This window comes from Sinohyriopsis cumingii, unplaced genomic scaffold, assembly GCF_028554795.1.
Source record: "Sinohyriopsis cumingii isolate HCF-2022 unplaced genomic scaffold, ASM2855479v2 utg000229l, whole genome shotgun sequence".
Lineage (NCBI taxonomy): Eukaryota > Metazoa > Mollusca > Bivalvia > Unionida > Unionidae > Sinohyriopsis > Sinohyriopsis cumingii.
Window position 1 is genome coordinate 3,965,905 of NW_028315879.1, and position 26,218 is coordinate 3,992,122.

The 26,218-nt window shown below is 40.3% G+C and overlaps 1 long non-coding RNA gene across 1 annotated transcript; it reads right to left on the reverse strand.

The window, feature by feature from the left end:
- Positions 1-12,819: 12,819 nt before the first annotated feature.
- Positions 12,820-18,070, reverse strand: LOC149774460 (uncharacterized). The gene is made up of 2 exons (XR_016416818.1): positions 17,779-18,070; positions 12,820-14,454 (listed from the first exon to the last, which is right to left on the reverse strand). It is a non-coding gene; the product is annotated as an uncharacterized LOC149774460 (long non-coding RNA).
- Between the last annotated feature and the right edge of the window lie 8,148 nt (positions 18,071-26,218).

Genomic DNA, 26,218 nt, shown 5'->3' on the forward strand with positions numbered 1-26,218 from the left:
TTTGGAAAAGACGTCGATGACACAAAACAAATATTTGTAGCCACGATTGTAGCTGGCCAAATGAGAGACATCGGCTAAATCGGCTTGCCATTGATGATCGATGCCTTCCACTCGGGTGCGACTTCTGGCAAACTTGCGTCGAATGGGTTTGTGTAAAGTGTAGGTAGCTTGTACTTGTAACTATCGTTGCACTTGAGGTAAACGGAGACTTTTCAGTCGCGTTTTGGCAGCACGATACAATTTTTGAACTCCTGCGTAACCTGCAGGATGGGAGGGATCGTAGTAAATGCTGGCTAAGACTTTTTCCATTTTTTTGTGTTGGTTGGTGTGTTAATAAGGCACCCACTCTTGGAGGATGCTACTCTTTTTCTCTTGGGGTATTTTCTTGGATTGCAATGCTTTGCGTGTGCGACCGGCAATAGGTGTTGAAGAGGAGGAGAATGTCTGAGCGGGGGATATCGGTTCTTGTTTCACTTCTGTCTTCACTTCTGTCTTCACTTTCTTTTTCTCTTGTGATGAAGAAGGGGTGGCCATCATCTTTTTAATCCATCCAATTCTGGAGGTAGGTGGTGTTGTTAACTTGCGTACTTTTTCTGGTGGGGTTTGAAACCCTTCTTCTTCTTCTTCTTTTCCTTTTTCTGTCTTGGTCACTGGTACTGGTACTGGTACTGGTGATGGTGCTGGACTTTTCATCAAGGTCTTAAAATCTTTCAGAGTGGGTAGAGCTGTTTCGTCTAAAGCTTTCTGGTGAAAGAGTTGCAGTCGTTGCAAGAGTTGACCGTACTTTTGCGATTTTTCTGTTTCGGACAAATCTTGGCGATCCATCAAGGACTGCAATTCGTGTTGTAACTGGGACATCTCGCTCAAATGGGGATTGGGAGGTAAATGCGGGGTGTGTTGTTCTTGCCACCGATGGTATTCCATCCATCGTTTGTAAGGCACTAAAGCTAGTTTTCGTCCTTCCATGGGGTTGTCAGGGGTCGATTCTGAGATCTTGGAACTTCCGAGGCCTTTTTATCTTGCTCCCACCAGTCCTCCCAACATGGTTCCCAAGACTCCTTTCAGTATGGGGCCTAACAAGAGAGGTAAAATGCCTCCACGTTGCACTAACATCTTTTTTTGACGAATGGGAATTTTCTTTTGAACCATTTGGCGAAGAACGTGACGATGTTTGCCTAAGCATTGTTTCTGGTGTTTGGACAAAGGGATCGTGCCTTTCAAAACGTTCAAACAACATTCGCACACGGTATCGATGACCTCTTTGGAGGCCGTTTGAATGAGTTTTTTTCGTAGGGGTGGAGAAGCTTTGGACAGGACAGATAACATGTCCCCATGTTTGGCTAAACGTGGTGGCAGTCCTTTCCTTTTCTTTCCTTGGGGTTTTCTGGAGGGTGACATCTTTGAGTCTTCAGGAGCACCAAAAAACACTGATACCCCGACTTGGTCACAGGCCTTTTTTATACTGGAACGCGTCGCCACTGATTGTCTTGACGTCGTATTAGTTTGAGGACAGGCATGACACGTCGTGCAGGGGTACGTAACGGACTAAATCGAGCCAGTCCTTGCTTGGACAAATCCAGTAAACTTTGTAGCATGCCCGATCTTTCTTGAACTTTGATTTTGGGAGAAGGTACTTTGTGAGCAGCAGCCACTGCCAATAAATTGGAAGGTCCTGCCACTGGGGAAGTTCTTTTGGGGGTCATCAACGGAGAAGTTCTTGGTGTGATCAACGTCTCCAAGTACTCTTCAATTCTGGGTGTCATTAACGGAGAAGTGGACAAACGTGAGGCTGCCGGAGGCGCAGTCACCGCCGTGGCAGGTCGTGGTTTGCGAGTGTAAGGTTGCGTCCTGGCCGAAGTGCCTCTCTTGCGACTAGTTTTCTTCTGTGGACTTTTCTTTTTCTGGGGACTTTTTCTCTGTTTCTTTTTATGGGGGCTTCTTTTCTTTTTCCGGGGTGGTGGTGTCTGGTCAGAGGAGGGTCCTGCCACTGGAGAAGTTCTTCTCTTTGGGGACCTGGTCTTTTTCTTCTTGGGGCTTAGTTGGACTTTTGTCTTGGGTATAACTTTGGGGGCATTAGGATCCCATCTTAAGAGTGAGCGAATGATGACCCCTCCTAGAGTACCGTTCCCTCCAGGTTTCAAAATGATTAGTTTTTTGGTTTGAGTGTCGATGCGGCGATCGGCCAGTTGGACCAAAGCGACTTTGTTTCGATCAAAAAAGCGTTTGGTTTGATGAGGAATCTGAATGATTCCTTGTTGTAATTGACGTGCCGTCACCGTGAACCATCGTAAGACTTCTTTGAGACTAGCTTCTAAGACACGAGCTCGTGTTTGTGGATCTTTTTCTCGACTGATGCCATACAAGGCACGAATCAATTTGACGGGAAGATGCGACTGAAGGGACGTCATGTTCGCACTGAGAGTGAGACAGACGAAAAAGGGTCTGAGGTTTTTATAGATTTTTTTTATGTGGAGTGAAATGAAGTCGAGGACGGAGACGTGTACAGGACAGGCCCTCCGTCTTGGCACCAGTGGTGAAACAAGTGGGTACGAAATCGCAAATCCTCGGGAGTCGTAGGTTTCAAATCGACGAGTAAATAGGCGTGTGGAGTTTGAGTGGCATCGTCGTACGCCTGAGTCAGCCAAGGCGTTCCTAACTGTTTGGCTAAGACTTGCACTTGCGATTTATCTCGAGGGCTTTTAAACAAGACCATGTAATGCGCATTGAGACTGATGGTGCGATGGGCTTTACTTTGTTGAAACAAATTTTGGGTGATGTAAACGACACTGGCATTACGGTGATGCCCTTTGCGCATGAACCACAGTTTAATTTCTTCTTCGTCTTCTCCTAACATGTCGTCAAAAATGACCAAATGGGTTTGACGGGAGTCAGAGACGATGCCGTCGTCTTCTTTAGGAATGCCTTCCACAAACACGATGGAATCGCCTTGACTTTCTCGCAAGAGGCTGTACGCCGATTGCCACTATTTGTAACACCACACGATTCGTTGAGGGGGTCGATCGATCAAATGATGTTTATGTTCGATCAAACGTTTGACGAATTCGGTTTTGCCTGAACCGCTAGGTCCAGCAATGAGCATGTTAAAGGGATGGCGAAGATACAAAGCCTCCCAACTGGCACGATCTAAGTGTTCGTCGATGACTTTGACAGTAGAGGAAGAGGGAGCAGAGACAGCAGAGGTAGCCATAGTGTGAGAAATGTCACTTGTGACACGAAAACAAACAAGACAAGAGTTTATATACTTTTTTTCAGAACACGTTTATTGAATGTTTTTTTTCAAACATGAATACGAAAGACAAAAATACATAAAAGCCAAAGGCTTAAGTACAAGAATAAAAGGCACATGATAACCATGAACGTGGAATAAACACAAGTGTCTGTACAACATGTTTTGGGTAAAGTTCAAACCAGTTCTATAGTAGGGGGTAAGGTCACACAAGTGTCCGAAAGGGTCTTTCAGACCTGTCCACGACAGTCCCGTCCTGGGTGACGGGTTCTTCTGGCACCGTCACTAACACGGGTTGAAAAGTAACTTTTTTCCTTGAATAACTCTCGTGCATACTGCGCCACCTCTTGGGTCCAAGCCAAACCAATCTGGTTTCTTCTTCGTCAACGACATGGTAAGTTATGTGGTGAGTGGGTAAACGTACAATCTTGTTCGGTTGATAGGTGGTCACTTTAAAGTTTCCATCCTCTCCCGATTGCAAGGCTTCTTTCAATACCCCAAAGTTGACCACTCGACTGGTACGATGATTCAGAGTCAGTCCTTTCACTTTGCACGTCGTGTGCACTTCTCCTTGTTTGTCCCGGTATTCGTAGCCGTAATTTTTGGGACCGCCACTGACGAAACTTAGAATCTTGTCGTCGGGATGCTCGTCTGTCCAGGCTCCTAAACGGTCTCCTTCGATGTCAGGGTGATGTTGAATCGGGTGATGGATGTAAATGCAACTGTCCGTGTCAAAGTACAGGACGCGTTCTTCTAACAGTTCTAAAGCTTCGTACAATTTTAAGCGAGCATGAGCTGTCACGTAAGCCGCAATGATGACATTTCCAAAAGGGTCGTCTTGTACAAAGTCCAGATCTTCTTCGTAATTGACCAAGATCAAATCCTCTCGAACGACGTCCACGTGTTTCATGTATTTGGTTTTGTCGTGAATCATCTGGAAGTAGCGGGAAGGTTCTGTCAAATATTCCGTCTTGGGTAAACACGGTCTTTGTGCCATTTTACCCCACAAGCAATTTAACATCACTTTGGCAAACGATCGCCTGCCTTCGTTTTTTTCGATGTGGTCTAAAGAGATGCCTTCTTGTTCGTAGTATTTCTCTTTGAATTTTATTTGGTCTTCGGGAGTGTGACACCAGGAAGGATAGCCGCTGGCTTCTTGTTTCAGTTTCAAAAAGGCATCCACGTAGTCGGCGAAAATGCCTTTCTGAGTAGGGTCACCCTTGTGGTACTGTTGTGTCTTGGGAAAGTGGCAAATTTCGTACACTTCTAACAGTTGGTATCCCATGTCCAGAGCTTTGAACAATTCCACGCTGATCCAGGTTCCCGTCAAGGCACGTTCTTCCTGGCTGTGATGGCAAGGTTGGTCCTGGTTGCACGTTTCGGCACAAGTACGGCACAAGGGAAACATCAGTTTGCCTTGACAATGGTGAGGTAAGACGGGATGGTATATGTTCGTGGGAGGCAAAACTTTACACTTGATCAAGCCTTCGTATTGTCGAATGTTTTTCAGGTCGATGTGTTCCGTCAGCAATTGCGGGTGCCCTACGGGAAAGCGACAATATTTGCACACGTAGGGATACAGCGAACACACGTCCAAGTATTTGATTTCTTCTCCTTTCTCTTCGTCGGCTTGGTACAGCAAACAGGTGGCATTGGTCCTTCCTCCGTACAAACTATCCCTCGGGTTCAACGGGTCCATGAACTGGTAACTTTCCACGAGGCGTTTAAACTCGGGATCGGTTTTCAAACGGTGATCGTACTCGTGTTCCCACATTTCCACCACTTGGTATCCTTGCTGTTCTAACTTTAGGCGCCACTGACAAGTGTCCTGGTACAAGTCTTCCATGGTTCGTTGTAAAAACTGATTTTTAGTGTCACGGTCAGGGTAAGAGACGGGACATCCATGAAATAAGCAACCGTTAAACTCGTACACGATCTTGGCGTTTTCTAAGTCCCAGCCATCGACCGAATACGTTCCGATGGTCTTTTCGCCCCCTCCGTTGCGGGCATGCTGAATCCATTTGTCTTCCTTGTCGCACAAGTAATGTAACCAACGTAGGGCTTTGACCGAGTATTGACGTTTGAGAAAGTGGGTCGTTTGAGGACTGATGACAGCCACAGTGTTTTCAGGCATGAATCGTTGTCGATACACTAAGGAACACGCTTTGGCAATGGTGCAAGCTTCTTTCAAAGGATCGACCCCTCCGTGTTCCATGAACAGTTCTCTAAATTTTCCACAGCAACGTCGTAAAATGTCCACGTCGGAACGACAATACTTTAGCATTTCTTCCTGAAAGTCGAAAGGGTCCGAGGCGTGAGCTTGGTACCAAGCGTAGAAAGCTTCTCGTTGTTCGGTACGCATGTTGTCGGGGTCGTAATAGTGAGCCTCAGGTAAATGGGGTAGAACGGCGTGTTGATTGGCTTCCGTATTGAAAAAGTGTGGAAAGTACCCTTTAGCCATTTCTGTCATTCCAAACGTTTTAGGCATTCGACTCAAAGGCATGGCCAAGTAACTCATCGAATCTTTAAACTGCACTTGTCCCACTTGCATGAAAATGATTTTGGCTCCGTTCAAAGTCACTTTAGGACGCTCGGTGCCTTGTTCCGTATAGTATCTGAGAAGAAACTGTCCATCGTATCCGGAGAAATTGTGAGCCATCACTGTGGCATGACGATGACAATCTCCGTAACGTTTGATGTCCTCTTTGCTCCACGTCTTGTCGATGGGGTCTAAGACCCATTGGGCAAAATCGGCTAACGTGTTCGGTCCTCGAAAGATTTTTTCACGCCCTCCAGGAATCTTGCTGCAGTGAGGGCAATGACTGAAGATAGGTTCTTGAATGCACTTCTCGCACGCTCGATGAGCCACGCAGAAATTAGGAATGTGAATGCCGGTCTCTTGCATGCATTCGAAATCGAAAAAGATGAAATTGCTTTTCTTCTTGTGACCGTCCTCTTTCTCTGGTGGGGGTTGGTATTTTTGCACGTAAAATTCGTGTTCCAAGTCCACGATGTGGTGACAAATGTGACATTTTTTCTTTCCTCGACATACGTGTCCCTTGGTACTATTGGTACGTATGCCTTGTCCACAGGTAGGGCACAATCTCAGGAGTTGACAAGCACATTTCTTCTGTGAACCTTGTGTTTTCAAATGTTGTTGGTAACAGGTAGGGCTGACAAACGTGCGCAGACAAGTCGAACAAGGCACTGGTTCTTCGCTCAGACAGGGTGGAGAGGCCAAACATCCTGGGCATTTCCATCCACAATGCTTGTGTTGCTCTCGATTGTTATAACCATAGTCACATTTCTCACAATAATAAACATATCCCAGGAATCCAGTGATACTGGTAATGGTATCGAAATGGTCATCGTGATGATAAACATGAATGTATTTTCCGTCCTTAAAATCCTGGCCTCGAAACAACAGAGACCCGCGCATTTCTTGAGGGTGCACTTTCAAGGTGTAGCGTGGAGCTAGGGCATCTTGCAATTTTTGCATCTCAGGAATGCCACAGGGTGTGTCTTTGGACAGGCCAGCTTGTTGCAACAGGAGTTCTGCTTCGTTTCGTTGTTTGGTTCGGTCCGATTTTCGAATGTTTTCCCAGGTTCTTTTCCATTCTACCGTGTCGTTCTTGTTGGCATAGGTTCGTCCCACCACGATGGCACGGGCTAAACACATCTGGTCTTGAGGGTTGTTAATTCGGACGAGACTCTTTTTGGTGTTGCGAAGGTCGTTCACCAGTAGGACCTTTCTGCGTCCTGTCCCTTGAGGAAGAGAGACGTGAGCCATTTTCAGTGTGGCTTTACCATCGGTGATGTCAAACTGGTCATTAGATTGTTGTACGTGTTGAATCTTGTCCATGACTTTGGAAGGGGTTAGTTCTGCGGGTCTGCTAAACTCGATCCAAACAGGGGATTTCAAACCGTCGTGATCTATGGATAGTGTCAAGCGATCGTCTTCTTTGGGTTGACATTGTCGCTTGAGTGAGGTGAGCAAAGAATCCCACATCTCGGTGATAAACCCTTCTGCTTTCTCCAATGGTACGTCGGCCTTGAAATCTTTAAACTTCACCGTGTAGGTGTAAGCCGTGGTTCTAAATTTTCTAGAGGAGCGCTTTTCCGTCTCTCGAATGGAATAGTATTTTTCAGGGTTGACTAAGGGTGGTGAACTTGGTTTAGAGGGTTCGGATTCTGGTTCACTCATGTCCTCTTCAAAATCACTGGCATGAATTTGTGCCAAGATTTCAGCCCTGGTACGAGGCGATAGATCACGTTTCTGCCTCTTACTTTCTTCTTCTTCTTCTTTCTTCTCGAATGAATAGGATCGTTTCATATTGAGTGCAAAACGTCAAATGACTCAAGTTTAAACACCATAGACTAATTTATAGTCATGACAAACCAGCGTATATAAAAGGGTGTGTGTCTTGTCCTTTCACTATTCATTTCACTCTCAAACCGAGCACAACGATGGAAGAGACTACCCAGATGGAACGTTTCGTCAGAGCTTTGCGAGGGGTCATTAGAAAATTCTCTTCAGACCAGCCTACGGACTACTCTCCTTCCTTTCGAGATAAAAGTCAAGATACTTGCTATATCTGTCAGAAGAAAGGGCATTGGTCTTCAGAGTGTCCAGACCGTCAAAAAAGGAAAAAAACAGGGGCTAAAAAAGACAAAAGTCAAGATACCTGATATTATTGTAAAGAAAAAGGACATTGGTCTCCAGATTGCCCAAAAAAGAAACAAGAGGAGTCATAAGAAAAGAAGGATTCTTCAGAAGAAGAGAGGGATTCTTTGGAAGAAGAGAGGGATTCTTCGAAAGAAGAGAGGGAATATTTAGAGGAAGAGGAAGAAAGAAGACAATTCTATTTACAAGAGGCAAAGAAACAGGAGAAGAAAAGAAGAAGGGAAGAAAATGAGGAAAACACGGTGAAGAAATTCAAAAAACAGAGAGACTAAACAAGGAGAAAGAAGAAGCGTTCTGTTGTGAATTGTGAATTGGATTGTAAAAAATGGATAAAAGAATACATGAATGATATAAGGTAAGTGTCTTTGAGTTTTGATTTTAAAATAAGAAGCTACACTCACGCACTCATACACAGGCACGTACTATAAGGGTAAAATGAGTGGGGTTTATTTTTGAGTTATTGGCAAATTGAAATTGTATTTCTTTTCGAGAAATGTGGGTGGCCCTGAAAAGGGCCTTTTTTCTTTATGGTGTAGGAGTGAGTTTAACCAATCAACTTTAACTGCCTTAAGCCTTTGCCACGGCCAAGGCCTACTTCTGATGATTGGGTTGAAATCACTAAGGGTGGTACGATAGGCTTAGTCACAGGGTTGGCGTGTTTAGCTCGGGAAGGTTGTATTCTCTTCGGTCGTGATAAAGAAGTCTGATACATTTGTTTCAGACTTCTTAACTCCGCTAAAATGTCCAACAGTACCGTAGCCGTTTAATTTTCACCCTCTTGTTTCTTTGCTGCTACTTCTTCTTGCTGTTGTTGCTGTTGTTTTTTTCTTACCTCTTCTTGTTGCTGTTGCTGTTGCTGTAGGAGAAAAGCTTGTTCCGCTTCCTTTTGTCGTTGCATAAATTTCTCCAATTCTTCTTTCTGTCTCTGTCTAAAATTCTCCACTTGCGGTAATGAAGAATGAGACGAAGGTTCCGGAACAAATTCTTGCGAGGTAAGAAAATCCACAAAATCCCAATGTACCTCTTCTGAAAGTAAGTCCGGGTTCCCTTGGGCAGTCTCCCCTGCTGGTGCACCCCAATGGATCGTTTTCTGAATTTCCGTCATGTTGAATCACTGTCGCATAGATTGACTGCACACAAGCGCTAGCGAATCTATATAGACCAACTGACGTCACAGACTAATCTCTTCGTATTGGATGCGGGCTGACTGAATTTTGTAACGCGTGTTTGGATTGGTGAATGAACTCAATCCGTTTCAATCCTACCTCTACCTATAAATAAGCGCAGTTCAGTGCATTGATTCACCTGTTCTCGTCGCTTCAAGATGTGGACCGATGTGCAATCTTCTACGCTTGTGTCTTCCATGATGTTCCGGACGGACATACCCATGTATGTCCGATCCAAGTGGACCGTTGTCCACAGGACAAACACCAGTCTGTGGATACGTAGGATCTACGTAGAAAGACAAGGATGCCTCAAAAGAGTCCTGATTTACGGTCCTACAGTGAAACGCAGCCTAAGGACAAGAAGAAGACCAATGCGGTGCCCTTTATGTTAATGGATACATTAACATAAACCCAAAGGCCCTTTTCAGGGCCAGCCATATTTCTCGAAAAGAGATAGCCTTTCAATTGCCTACCCCTTTTTTAAATTTAAATTTAAATTTAACAAAACTTTAAAAAAAAAAAAAAATAATAATCCCATATTCAATTCCCCTTGTCCCTAGACAAACCCAAACTCTATTCCCCCATGTTAATTTCCCTTGTCCCTAGACAGACCCAAACTCTATGTTAAATTCCCATTGTCCCTAAAGTGACCCACGATTTTTCTCCATGTTAAATTTCCATTGTCCCTAAAGTGACCCAGGGTGTTTTTTAATGCTAAGTCCCATTGTCCCTAAAGTGACCCCATTTACTACTAACGAAGTCATTAGAACAACGTTATTTTGCGTACCAGGCCCAGCTACCTGGAATGAATTGTCCGTAAATCTTAGACAAAAGGCACTGTGATGTCATTAAAGAATGCTCTTAAAACTAAGATATTTCAACACAAGAACAGACCTAATACCTTAAAAACTTAATAATGATTACGTCCTTACTTATTGTCTGCATCTTTTCGTTTTGTAATTTTATGATGTTTGTTATTGCAAATATTTTCCTTGAAAATGTTTTTTTATGTTATATAATATGGTAAATTTTTTTATAGTTTCTTCATATTAGGCGCTGCTGTACTAAGGTCACATTATCATTATTATTATTATTATTATAGTAATGTGATCTTCCTTCCTTTCTGTTGAATTTAACTACCACATTTTTTTCTTACATTGTCTTTAATGTCATTTCCACTTCTGTCACTGGTTCTAAGCGATTTTCTTTCACTGGAACAATTACACAAATATTTGGTATATTATGCCGCTTCTTTTTTCCTAATATCAAAGCCAAAACATTTTCAGCCAAGTATATCTTTTCAGTCATGCATCTTTTGGAGTACAGTATACGCTACACATACTTTTTGGTAAGCAGGTGAAGTCGCTAAAGCGCGACGAATCTATTCTCACACACAGGTATAGAAGTATCGATCATGAATTGCAACAGTTTTAACGCAATGCGTGTATCAAAACATGGTCCTCAATTCAATGGAATCACGGGTGGTGGAAACAATTGTTGTGAAAGATCTTAGCAATGTTCTAAGTACTGAACACTCTCATTTACTTCCTTCCACGGAATATGTTGCACTGCTAAAGTTAAAGGTCGTGAAATGATAAGCTGTTATATCCAGGTACCGTCTTGTGTCTGTCATAGTGTCGGCCAAACAAAGCAGTAGTCGGATGATGTGGTAATAACAATAGCTAAAGAATGGAAAAATGATTCTGAGTTTGTGTTTCACTTGTACTTTAACAAACATTTTGTAAATGCGTTACCATAGCACCAAAGGCAGAATCCGAATGTGCTCTTTGAAACTAGTAATTTACGGGTATGTATTTCATTGTGGTGAAATAGTCACATGCTTGTCCAATGCAATCCGGTGGCCAAGGATATCGCAGCTGTTCATTTATTACCTCACTACAGACCATACGTCGCAAAGTTTCGTCGTGACGTGATACTTCTTGTAAACGTTTTTGGTATTCCACTAATTGGTCAACCTTTTTCTGGAATTCTTTCCAAGAAGTTGCATCACTCCTACATGGTAGGTGTAAGTCTTGGCATACAATCTCTTAAGAGAGGCAGTTGAATGCTGATCAATGACTGACAATTAGTGCACTTTTGACATAATCAGTCATCTTATATACTCAGATACCAGTGGTCAAAACATGTGTAATAAAAGATGTGATTGTGCTTTGAATTTCACTTTTAACTTGACAAACTCCTTGTAAATGCTATCTCGTAGCTCATGATCCAAACTACGATGATCATGTTATTTTAAACCAACCAAAGGAAGGTGGTCACAGTGCGGATACCATTTGGCATGATCCAGGTAAACAGTCGTTATAAATATAAATATATATATATATATATAGAGAGAGAGAGAGAGAGAGAGAGAGAGAGATGGGTGGGTGGAAAGTTCAATTCGTATATTATGATTACTTCTATGATAGTTATTGTGTATAAGGTAACTTCAAAAATGGGTTTACCAGTGTTGCACATTTTTGTAATTCACACATTAGCAATATTTACCTTTTACATTGTAGAATGTAAATATTTATCACTATGAAATTATGCGCATGCATTTTAAATTTTCGTGCTGTTTGTAAGATTCTGACAGAAAAACAATTCCGTGAAAGCTTATGTTCCACGTACTGCATTACTTGTTCAAGAAAAGAGAATTAAAGTTATGTACTTCCTATGAACTTGATAGGGATTTGATACGCCTAATATAAATCACATCCGCACGGATTTAAATACCGTATGTACACGCTTGTAAGTCTAGTCAAACTGCAAGCATGAAAGATCCTGATGTGCCGTAGCATAATGCTCTTGCTGATCAGGGTCTATGTTGTTTGTTCCACTGATTAATCCTAAAGAACTGTACATACACAAATCTGGAAGCCCGTTATACGACGGCAAATCCGGATCTGTGCAGTTTGCAGTTCGATTTGTTTTATAAACGAGTACATACGGTAGTGCTTTTTGTCGTTAGTTTTGCATATTACTAATAGCATTGGCCTATTTCGCCAATATCTTTCATTCTAAAGTTAATTTGTTTCTATTACATGTTTCTCCCAATGACAAAAATATAACGAGGTTTCTCTACCAGATAGACAGAATATTTAAGAGTTCCAGCAGAGTTATTTCCCCCTAATATCGGGCACCGTCCTCGCTATTAAAATGTTTTCGTCTACAACAACAGTCGATTCACTTAACTTTGGTTAAGGAAGTCTGTCTATCTTTTGTGTTTTTTTAATGGTACTACATATCGGCTTAATCCAGCTATCTCAGATAACGTAAGCGGAGATTTAAAAACATAGCTACTCAAAAGTGAGTACTAGAACATGTGCAGTACTTGGATACTCTAATATGAGATATACGATTTACTCGGTGTAGTATGATGACAGGAACACACACACACACACACACACTAATACGAATACACAAATATTCTTTTAACTGTTTGCTGTCGGTTCTATTCCTATGGATCAATGATGAATTTCCAATCAAAAATTTTTAGTGACGTATGAAAAAAACGATAAAAAGTAATAATAATCCCCGTTTGGTAAATGATGTTTACATGGTACGCAATTTCATCAAAGTCCTTTCTTTTTCCGTTTTCCCCTCCTCTCTCATGCATAAGGGATAAAATACGCAGAAATCGGGAGTGAGAGAGAAAAATAATTGGGCTGGATGAAAACCTTGAAACTGAACTTGCACCAGGTAACTTACAAGAACTACGGTTTGTCGTAACGGTTTATGTAAATTTCCCTTGGGATTTATCTACAGTGTTAATAATAATCAATGATACAATTTTTTCTACAAAATTGCAATAGCCTGTCTTGGTTACGGAGCACACGGAATGTAATGCTTTAATGATTTGTTGTTGTTGTTCTTTCCGTTTCTTAAACCTATTATAATGTTCTGAAAATCGATTATTATTAATTGAATATGAAAATGTCCAAACGCCCTCTCTCTCTGTCTCTCTTTCTCTCTCTCTCTCTTGTTGAATTTTATTTGCATAGTATGGTATACCTACATCTTGCATATATATTCATATTTACATAAGACAATGGTAACAGTAAGTACACTAGCATTTTTCAAAATCATTTTGCCATGAGCAGTTGTACTATATACGCCGATCAGAAAGCCTTAGCCACGGGTTCTTGCACCATTTACGGCAATAATAAATTATTTTGCCACCGGTACTTGTACCATTTACGGCGATCAAAAGATATTTTGCCATGGATAATTGTACCATTTACCGCAATCAGAAAGTATCCAGCCATGCATAATTTTACCATTTACCGCAATAAGAAATCATTTTGCAATGGATAATTGTACCATATACGGCAAACCGAAAACATGAGTATATTCTGCTAATACAAGCTCTAGTTTAAAACCTCTCATGCAAAGAAAATTTTGGATTTTAAAAAGAAACTGGAAACGATTAGAAACAAAGCACATACTAGTAAATAATAACAGATTTACAGTTCTCTGATCAATCTGGATAAAACTTGATAAGTTTCCATTTAGACTTTAGAATGAGAAAATTACGGACATTGACACAGTTAGTGTACATTTTTTTAAAATGGTACGATTATCATTTGTTAATGTTTTCGATTAACTATCATTTATTGGCATCGCTCGAACGCCCTGGTTGCACCAAACTCTCTCTTTCTTCCAAATCTTTCAAACTAACAGCAGCAGGTTCATTCTTTGCAGTGCTTGTATTCCGCTTTTTACTTTTCTTACTAATTTCACACAGTTTTCTGCGCCATTGTGTGTAGCCCAATAACCCCATGAAAATATAGTACCCAAGAACCAATGACATCCACAAAATGCTGTCTTTTCTAACATAGTCCAATGTTTCAAGTTGTATGCACTTTGAATGAGAAGCATTGGCTATATCTAATGTTCTTTCCTGTTCAAATACACGAACACAGACAGTGTACGTAGTTCCAACTTGCAAGTTCTTGACGGTAAACTGGTTAATTTCTGGAAGGATTATGTTCGAAACAAATTTTCCTCCCTCAACAAAACATTCCACCTCAGATCCCAGAACGTATGTTTGCCATTGATCGTTTGCCATTCTCCACTGTATCGTTATTGAGGACATAGAACTGTTGACCCACGTGATATCTAAGTCAGACAGCACGCGCGGATTCGGTCCGGACAAGACGCGAGAGTCACCTGATTGGTTGGAGTTGAGTTTAGGTGGGATAATTGAGTATATCCCCGTTGTATAACTATTGGAAGATACATTTTGTCCAGCAGCTTGACAAAGATTGGGGAAGAATTGAAGCCAGAAAAATAAAATATACAGGATTCCCACATATCGGATGGTAGGAAGAATCATGCTGATTGTCGTCCGACACCTGAAAAAGACATTGATATACATGGAAAATTCGACAATACATACACAATACCTGAATTTTGTCTATTCGATTGCATTTCAAATCAAAAGAAAGCAATAATTATTAAAAGAAAAGACTGCTCATTAAATATGTGTGCATGCGTGCAGGTTGCTATGTAGGCACATACATATGAATATAGCCAGGTAAAGAGACAAACAGGCACACGTACATATATACACATTAAACCACAGGTGTATAATCTCATCCGAGTAACTTCTGTTAATATTATCATTATATTTATTTGCAACCGCAATATAGGTCACTGTTGTCATTACACGTTTATGTGTAACTGCTATACAGGTCACTGTTATCTGTAATTGATATGCAACAAAACTAAAACTGACATAGCTTGAACCATCTTGAGTCTAGTACCCATGTTTTTTCGTTACTATAGGAACAACATTGTTAGGCTCAATAGGAGCCTAACTTGAAAATGATCACATCAGAAAAATAGTTTAAAACATATATAAAAAGTACATTTAGACGAAGACTTGAAGAACAAAATGTGGCTGAGCAGTTCCACTGCAAATTGCAATTTCATTATTTACTATTTTACAATTTATTTCTTGCATAAACCAGGTAAAATTATTTTCTTTCTTATGTTGGTAAGACGACGTACTATTTATTTACTCCACGTCACATATTGTTCTATTTTTTTTCATACAATCTGAAGTCAAATAAGAGTATAGTATGACTTTTTAATCATGCACCCGATATACCCCCCCCTCACGTTTAGTTCCCTGAACTGAGGTGACTTGTAATGCTGATATGGCGTTCCCCATGTAAGAATGTTAGGACAGGATATATATATATATATATATATATATATATATATATATATATATATATATATACGGAATTAAATAATTAGTCTGCTTTTGCAGTGATGTAGTGAGTGTTGACGATGTTACAAGGTAGCGAGAAATATGAGCCACCATACACATCGTGGTTCATTTCCTGTCTTTTGTTGCATTTCAGTCTATGTTATGAGAAATAAGATAGGATCCGTTCATCTTGTTGGTGTACTCCTCCGCGAAGACCTTTGGTTTAGATGACCTAAGGGTCAAAACAACCTTACGGCAGCGGTATATTCTGAATGCGTTTGAGATGTATGGCGCGTGCAACTTTCAATATTGGAAATATTTTGACGATAAGAGTAATTTCCATTTTGCAGGGTTTCGTCCCACTATGTATCGAGGCCGAGAACATGTCATCGTGAGCTCGTTGCATTGTAACACCCCTTGCAGTCCAAAATGGTTTCGATCTGTCATCATCGTTTTTCTCGTACTCTTTGAGGAACATGGTGTATTCCTACCAAGCCGTGATTGCCAACTGTATTAGTTTGTTAGAATGAATAGACAGAACGCAAACGGCCTCGGTTGGACAGCTATTTCGTACCTTGATGAAACGCATGATACAGATAGGCCAAATATACAAGAAACTTTCCTTTCTTACTTTTAGAGTGGCACACAGTTCATATTCACTGAGAGTCGGCAATGTATCTTACATATAACAATGTGTTACATAATCTAATCGGTGAATCCTTAAAAAAGAATCAATATGTTTATCCTGATTAATCGTGGAGACCTTTCAATACCCGGAACATTTTACCTTAAGCCATTAGATAGCAACACCACAACCTGAACTGCGATCTCACAGGCACCTATTAAAGTCTGCGTTCCCTTGACGTTTAGAAATAATGTACGATTATTTGTAGCAGCCTATCAGATAAAGCTTTGCTTTTCGTGCATGATTTATCGTTTGAAAAGATGTTCCAAATCACATTCGTTAGTCAAGAATGGTTGATGAAGCAAAAGGTCAGAGGAACATGGTCTTATATCGGTGCCTGAAAGATGTACTTGCTCAAAAATGAATCTCAGTTTTAATAATATTTAACAAACAAAAGTTAAAATTGTTACAAAGATAAAACTGTTTGATTTTTCGTTAGATAATAAAGCCAGCAGGTGAAGCAGTTTTGCTGTTTTCCTGAACGATTACATTTAAATAACATTTAATCTAGTACAAATAAGGAAATATACATTCCTGTTTATGTTAGTGTTCAGTGATGTTGTTTTAAAGTCATTCCTAAAATGAACGTTCATATACTACAGCTCTTAGTGAAAATGAAGGAAAGAATATATATATATATATATATATATATATATATATATATATATATATATATATATATATATATATATATATATAAATAATTCATAAAGAGTTATGATGCATTGCATACGTTTCTATGGATTGTAAAAATACCAAAATGCAGTGGGCATTTCTACAATACAGTATAGGATATTGCTGAATGAATTACTTTCCTGTATAGAAAGGTGCAGTTCGGCTGATCAGTTATTTATTAGGACGTGTTAGGATTTTAGTGCTACTGTCGACACATACAGTATTTTATTGTGAAAGAAACAACTTGATTATAAGATTGTAATCGCTAGCTATTGTGTGTCAAACATTGCAAGTGAAATTACCAATTACATATCGGAAAAATCACATACGTATTTGTAAGTAATACATTTCAATGAATAATTAACCAATACGAAACAACAATACTAAATTTAGGAACTTTCGACAGGCCAAAGCTACATTTCACTGTTACGTGAAAATATAAAGCGTCGATACAGAAGGTTTAAACTGTCACTCCGAATAATGTTTTTACTGTGCTTTCAGTTTGGAGATCTCCACCTATGTATATTTAGATCCTACACGGTTTGATGAATAATTGGCAGTATGTACGCAGCAGCCGGTTTTTATTAATAATTTCACGAAGAGTGTGAGTTTGATTTATTGAACGAAGCTTTTAAAACAATTCAGTCATATCGCTACGATGTCTGCAGTGTGGCAGTTTATAGACATGTCTAGCACTGGATCATCATGAGGCAGACAGGTAGCATGATGTCCCACCCAGTCACATTATCCTGACACCACGCTGACCAATCCTTACACTAGCCTCTTAATGCTGAACGCCATGCGAGGCAACTGCTAGTATAATTTTTATAATTCTTTGCTATTACTCTGCCGGGGTTAGAACCCGCGTCATTTAGCATACCAGAGTGGTGATGCGCGAAGAGAAAAAAAAATAAAAAAATTCATACTACAGATTTGTTAGCTCACGCAGGACGTTTTTAATTGCATACTATGTTTTTGTTAAATTTATACTGATGTGTGTTAAAAATATTACCTGTCGAAAAAGGGGAAAACATACCGAAAGAGACGGTCCTGTAGCGTTGGCCATTATACGTACAATGCGAATAAAATACAAGGACTTACCTCCAATTTTACAATCTAAAAGGCTACTGCAAGAAGTACAGTTCAAAGGAGACAATGCTGCCACTCCCACATCCACAGTGTATTTTTGTCAATGACATTTAGTCTATTTACACTAGAAATAAGTATAATCCTTCAATCAACATAAACACTTTTCCTTAGATATATTGGTCTTCATTGATATGTATTCACTCAATCTCAATGTAATATGCATAGGCAATTAGCAATCGTATGTTGGAGAAGCCTGGATCAATCGCGCTGAGTCGTACATCCCAAAGCATTAATATCTCTCACTTCCGCCATCAAAGAGCAAACGGAGTGCTGTTCTCATTAAATCTGTATTGATCGAAGCCGTCAGAAGCAAAATGCGCCGGTTTGAAGTTACTATGGCGCAAAGAAGCCTGACAAAATGGGAGGACTAATGTTATATGTTCTATGTATTATCGATCAGAAGTGGAGCAGACATGGTTAATCGATCTTCAGATGTCACCGAATAAATTGAAGCAAATGTCAGTGCTGCATATTTTGCCAGACAAGTGGAAGATATATATGAATATAATTATATTAACATTCATCAACAAAGTTGCATATCGATTTTCTAGCCATGATGAAGTGTGGAAAAAAGCTTTTCATTTGGGGAGGGGGGAGGAGGCGCATAATTTCTAAATCAACATTTAAATTAGACGATATAGTGACTAAAAATTTACATTTGCATATAACTCATGTAATCTTGCTTTTGTATGATATGTCATATTTTCCAAACAAATCGCCACGTAGATTAACATATACAGTAACGTAGTATAACCCTGCATGTTTAATTTTTTAGATACATTTAATATATGCTTATACCCGACGGACTTAAAGTCAGCACCTTTATCCCACTAGGTAGGGGACGGGATGAGTGCTAAGTGTATGTGGTGTTGGGAGAGTGATTGAAATTAAATGTACCTTTGCGTACGTATAGAAAAACACACAACTGTAGTCCAGATTTTGAAGGCTTCTACAAATTGTTTTTAGATAAATTGCAATGACATTCGCCGTCAAGCACACTTTAACGCGTGCATGTGCGACAGGGAAGTTTATATTGTCTTGCAGCATCAGAAATGAAATGAAGACGGTATGGTAAAGAAGCTGTGCAAAAATGGCTGTCAGGGGTAAGAAGATGAAACGGTACTATTTGGAGCACCGATGGGAACTGTATGCGACTGTACGAAACAGTACACTGATGCGGTAGCATGGAAGGTCTAAATGACACAGACATTTTAAAAATAACATGCTGTCGTGAAAGGCCTAAACGATGACGGACTTAGTATATAAAAAACATGCTAACGTGTAAGGCCTAAAAATAACATGATAACTTGTAAGGCCTACATGACACAAATTAAGTAAAATTATCACGAAAACATTTAAGGCCTAAATGATACAATTTTTTAAAAAGTATTATGCTAGCAAGTAAGGCCTACATGACACAGACTTTGTAAAAGTATCATGATAGCATCTGAGGCTTACATGACACAGACTTTGTAAATGTATCATGCTAACGGGTAAGGCCTACATAACACAGACTCTGTAAAAGTGTCATGATAGCATGTGAGGCCTACATGACACAGACTTTGTAAATGTATCATGCTAATGGGTAAGGCCTACATGACACAGACCTGTAAAAGTGTCATGCTAGCATCTGAGGCTTATATGACACAGACTTTGTAAAAGTATCATGCTAGCGTGTAAGGCCTACATGCCATCATCATCATCATCATCAGTCTCGTGACCTAGTGTGGTCGTTGAGGCACTGTGCTGCTGAACATCTGACCAGTTCCCTCCACTTGTCTCGATCATGTGCCAATGCCTGTGTCTCCGCAAAACTTTTCCTGGTCCATTCTGTGATGTTGTCAGTCCATTTTTTTCTCTGTCTACCTCTCCTTTTGCCACCCTGGACGCTGCCCTGCAGGACTGTTGTGGATAGACTGTTGGCTCTAGTGACATGGCCATACCATTTCAGCTGTCTCTTTTTGACGGTGGTGAGGAGGTCCTCATATTGGCCTACTTCGAGCCTGATGGTGTTACGCACTTCTTCATTTGTGATGTGGTCCATGTAAGAGATGCCAAGGATGGTTCTGTAGCATCTCATTTCAAGTGACTGGATTCTTCGTTGTAATTCTGCTGTCAGGGTCCAGGCCTCACATGAGTACAAAAAGACTGACATGACTAGAGCTCGCAATAGTCTGATTTTAGTTTTCAGACAGATATTCTTGTCTCTCCAGATGGGTCTTAGCTTTGACATAGCTGCCATTGTTTGTGCTGCTCTTGACAAAATTTCTGCTCTTGATCCCTCTTCAGTGATTATGGAACCAAGATATTTGAACTGGTTCACTGTTTCCAGTTCATGTCCTCTGACTTTAATCTTGGCTGAGATTTGTTTGCCACTATTTGTCATCAGTTTTGTCTTCTCAGCGCTTATCTCCATGTCAAATCTGGAAGATGTTTCATCCAGGTTCTTCACTAAGGTGGCTAGCTCGTCTTCACTGCCTGCCAGCCCATCAATGTCGTCTGCAAAACGGAGGTTGGTGATGTTACGCCTTCCAATGCTGACTGTCCCACAGTGGTTTTCCAGGGCTTTGCTCATGATGCGCTCTAAGTAGATGTTGAAAAGCGTGGGTGACAGGAGACATTCTTGACGCACTCCCACTGTTGTATGGAACCAGTCCCCCACAGCACCTTGGGCAATTACCGCACTGGTAGCCTTGACGTACAGCTGCTTGATGGTATTGGTTAACTTTTGACCCATGTTATACTTCTTTATTGTGGCCCACAATGTCTCATGCCACACTCTGTCAAAGGCCTTTTTGAAATCTATGAGCAGTGGCAGATGCTTTATCTGCTCGGGAAATGGACGCACCCGCCCATCCACGAGTCTCCTGCTGCCTTGCAGGTCGACTTTGGTTAGCCAAAGGCTAAGGGAGTAAACCCTAAAAGAAAATCCGGAGTGGAGACCCTAAGGCAGCTAGACGATGTACTACATCCCCTTCTGGCAACTCCTTGGTCTGGAGAGGGATGGGCTCCGCCAGACGACTTTTGCCCAAGACACACTGATAATGCTGGACAAATCTACATGACACAGACTTTGTAAAAGTGTCATGCTAGCATGTGAATCTTACATGACACAGACTATGTAAAAGTACCATGCAGCTGGTAAGGCCTACATGACATAGACTTTGTAAAATTATCATGCTAACGTGTAAGGCCTACATGACACAGACTTTGTTAAAGTACCATACTAATTTTTAAGGCCTACCTGATAAGGATTATGTAAAACCAACACGTTAGCAGTAAGAAGAAATAAAAACCTTTACCATTATAGGAATTGGAGGAGACAGACCCTACTAGAGTAGTATGTACACGGTCCGAAGAGAAGCAAAAAAATGCAGTTAGAAGCTTGCAAAAACGAAGCAGACAGTTTACAGAAGACAGTTATGAACAAAATAAGAGGAATAACGCAACTGCAAATAAACACTCTCAAAACAAGACTGACTTGGATAAGACTGAGGAAATGTATGATAATTTTATAAGACTGTTAAATATGCGTGGACTATTAGGGAAACTCATAAACTACTTTCTTTTCAGTCACAATGAACGTTAGAAGGCTTACCTTTTTGCTGGTAAAGATTAAGAAAGAAAATAAAATTTTAATTAAAACAATTTTTACTTGACCTTTGCAAGGATTCCTAAGCATACAAGGAATTCCAAAGTTACAATATTCTATAAATACATATAAAATGGATGGATAAAGAAAAAAGGTGTAATTTAAAGATAAGTTATCTGATGTTTAAACAAGTTCGTTGACTTGAGGATATTGTTCGGGCCCCTGAGTGCTTGAATAGTCTAAAACTCTCACCATTACGAATTATTGCCACATCATCTGCGTCTGCTTAGGTTCGAATCTAGGGCTTGGCCAATGGGGTACGTTAGAAAGCTTGACATGAGCTTCCTGTGGGCCTATGGTTCTTTCAGTTGTTTTCCCTGGGTTCGTCCTCCACCAGCCTATCTCATGCTAAAACAAGGTGTTAAACCCCACAATAACCAGAACAGCGATATTGGAAATGCACTAGTAACTTTGAATTGTGATTTCCTAGTATTCTAGTATATTCCTATACTAGATGTTTATGTGGCAAAACTGCCACTGTGATCAATTTCTTTGTTGTTTTTATCATTTGTTGTGATCTTGAATCCTTTACACGAGATGATTCAACCCAAAAATATGACTCGCTAGAGGTCCCGATATCCTTACTACTTGTAAGTCAGAAATTAATTGCTGTAGATGCAACACTTATTACACTACAGTAAGGATAAAGTTTACTGCAATTATCTGAAATCTCTTCCACTGGCTTGATTATAATTAACATGTTCCCTGTATACAGGTAAGATGGACTCCACCAAATCTGTTTGTTGCTGCAGTAGATTATCTCCCTTCCGCTATGATGTTGCAGGTCTGGAGAGGTTCAAATATAACTTAAAGAGGATTGAAAAATCATTTCTTTACAATTATTCGTTTTAAGGGTAAAAATCACGGTTCTGGCAGAGACAGTGGTATTTGATCTTCTGACTGAGGATTAAGATTCACGGTTCTGACAGAAAAAAATGACAATGTGTATTTGGGGTATGATGCCGAATATTATGAACAATGAATAATCCGAATTCCAAATGTATTCAACTACAAAAATGGCTAAAACAACAGGAGGAAAAACATAACGGTGCATTTCAAATGGAACGTGTGTGTGTGTGATTCGGATTTTTAACGTAGCTTTAACAATTTTTCAGTCATATCGCTACGATGTCTGCAGTGTGGCAGCTTATAGTGATGTCTAGCACTGGGGCATCATGCCGCAGACATGTAGCATGATGTCCCATCCAGCCACATTATCCTGACCAGTCCTAACACTAACCACTTAATGCTGAGCACCTAGCGAGGCGGCTGTTAGTGCCATTTTTATAAGTCTTTGGTATGACTAGGCCAGAGTTTGAACCCGCGACCTCCCGCATCCCCGTCGAATACTCTAATCACTAGACCACCAACTGGAAATTAAGAAAAGAACTGTCTAGCTCTCTAAAGACTGAAAGTATTTGATAATATTAAACAAAAAATGTAAGCTTTTATTTATGACATAGAACAGTTTATTTTATTTACCGAACTTAAAGTAGTCTAATGAAATAACTTTCAATTATGCTTGAAATGCTACAAATTTATCCCATTGTACAATTAAAGATCATTGCTGAGTTAAATAGCATGTTTTACAAACCAGTAAACTTCATACTGACCGACAAGCGGAGGTCAGTATTATAGTCCTACGTGCCCATACAATTTCAGAATAACAGAAATAAAGGTTTATATTTGTTTTATCTCATGATTTATAGGGGGAAAAGAGCAAAATATTTGTTATCTCATGATTTATAGTAGGAAAATAGTCATTTAATTTATTTTAGCTCAGTATTTAAAGTGTAAAAGTGCAATTTAATTTGCTTTATCTCATTATTTATAGGGAACAAACGCAATATAATTTGTCTTTTCTTGTGGCATATAGCAAGAAAAAACAAACAATTTAATTTGCTTTCTAACTACATACGTGCCATTTCAACTTCATGACCCTTACAATTTAATGTTATGAAGTTACCTAAAGGTCATGGAGATCATGACCCTACAATATTAATAATGGCCGCGCGATATGGAGTATATTACATGTCACGTGACGTCATGCCATCCAATGAAAACCATATCAAACAAGAATTATATAATAAAGACTAATATAATGTACTTACATCATTAACTATGTTATTTCCTGTTATGAAACGTGTGTGATGTGGAAATTTGTGATAAGTGTTTATTGACTTAAACAAGATTGTAACCATGTGCTACAATGATGTAACATTTTCTTAGTGGTTCTGGACATATCAAGAGATTTTCACCACACTGGACCTTCCGTTTCGGGAATATTTGACCCATCTCCTCTGTTATGAAAACACCACAATCAAATTATTAAATTAACTCAAGAGAATTAAAGTGAAAAAGGAAATGATATATTTTATTACCGTGCCCTAAAGTGTAATCGAGAAAAGAGTAACGTGGATTGTATAATTATTAAGTAAATAAATAAATATGATACATCCGAAGTAAAGAAAATCACAAAAGCGTCAAAATTATGAATTTTGTCACACACTTTATAAATCCACATTGATATATGTCATCTAAGGTTAAAAATAGCTTAATTTTGAAAACGATTAGACAAGATTAATCATTTCTGCTTTCGAAGCCTTGGTGGAATTTTATTCAAGCATTTAGTTCCTGTATGAAACACTTAAAACTGTAATGACATGACACATTACGAATCCGATTGAAGACAAACAAACCTCGCTAAATACAGTTTAAGTTTATGGCTTACGTCCTGCAACTATCTCTTGCCACGTCATGAGGCGATATTATTACAAGTATATATTATTTTTAAAACAAAATAAAAACTCAAATATAATATCATCGATTTCATATGCTAAAATATTTTATTTCCAAGTAGTTGTTCCCTAGGATAATTTTGCTTACATCCTAGGAGGACGTACAATTTAAAATGTTTAAATAGATGGATATATAGCTCCGAGCCCCCCCCCCCCCCCCCAGTCAGCAATGATGATGGTCCAGATGGATAATATACAGTCGATTCAAGCTGCAATCTTGCGCAACAAAGGTCAGTCGCCAATGTCGTAGCGACATTCTCCACCCCAGGTAAGTTGTGCTCATGAGGGCTCTCTTCACAACGTGACACACACACACACCCACGCCTGAAAATAAAATCGGGATTTTATTTCGCGGAATTTGTTCCGAAGTGAAAATATGTGCAGTTACTGGCAATATGAAGAACAAAATCATAACGACGCTAAACGCTCATTACGGACACGAACATAAAGCACGACATATAATTATCTACTGAGTGATCTATGCAGTTTCGGCGATCCTACTCACGAAATCTGCACCTACATTATCGGTGCCCTTTACGTATCTGATCTGCATCTGGTACTGTTGTAAAAACAGTGACCATCTCATCAAGCGCCCATTCGATAGGTTCGCCTGTGCGAGATACGCGAGTGGTTGATGGTCGGTCTCGAATATAAACTTCCGCCCGTACAAGTATCGCTCGAACCGTGATAACCCGAAAACGATTCCGAGGCATTCCTTCTCCGATACAGAGTAGGTCTTCTCGGCTGCAGACAGTTTCCGACTGCTATAGGCGGCGGGAAAAAGCGTCCCATCGTGTTCTTGTAGTAACACTGCTGCAAGACCCGTATCACACGCGTCAATACGCAATACGAATTCTTTGTTCAGATCCGGTAGACGGACAACAGTGTCAGATATCAATCTATCCTTCATAGTTTCACCCCACGTCTCTGTGGCTAGCAGGAGATCATCCATAAAGTTGTGAACAACCAAATCGTGCAAGGGCTCTAATAACATCTTCATCATTCTCGTGAAGTCGATCGGAGAGTTCTGGAATCCAAAAGGCATAACCATTGGTAGGTTCCGTCGGGGGTAGCAAAAGCAAGTTTTGCCCTCTCATCCTCTCGGACAGGGATCTGCCAATAGCCCTTCGACAAATCCAACTTCGAAAAATATTTCGCTTCGTCACAGAGGCGAAAGTATGTTCCGGGTCAGGTAGCAATTATGTCACCTGATTCAGTTTCCTGTAGTCGACGCAAAACCGATGGGTGCCATTTTTCTTCTGTACTAAGACTGAAGGGGAACTGTACGGGGATTCGGCGGTTTTGATCACTCCCAGAGCAATCATCTGTTCAATTTCCTCCCGCAACACTTGTTGCTTCGCGTGGGACAAAAAGTAGGATTTCCGTTGAACTGGCCCGTTGTCCACTAGCTTCAAACCGAACTCGACAAGTGACGTTCTCCAGGGTATCTCCGTAAGCATATCAGAATACCCTACAGCAAGTCTCTACCTCTTTTCGCTGCTCCGTAGTCAGAATTGGGTCGCACACAACATCCAACGGTATCTCAGCCCTCGTCTTCGGTGACGATAGTGGCGACAACGAAATCGCTAGAGGCCTCTCTTTCCTAGTACTTCTTAAGGAGATTCGCGTGGTACAGATTCTCTTTATTCGTTAGTAGTATCCGATAGCTTTGAGCCCCAAACGTCTCGGTTACGACGTACGGCCCTCTCCCAGATACATGAAGCTTGTTGTGCTCTTGGGGCAGCAGAAACAACACTTTGTCCCCTACCTCATACTGGCTTGGTTTCGTGCGCTTGTTGTAATACTTCACCTGACGTAACGTCGCTTGCTAGAGGTTATCCTATGCTAACGTAAAAACGTTTTCCAGTTTGTTCCGCAAGTCAGCGACGTGCTGATAGGTACTAGTACGTACCTCTTTGACAGCGTGATCATCAGTCCTCAG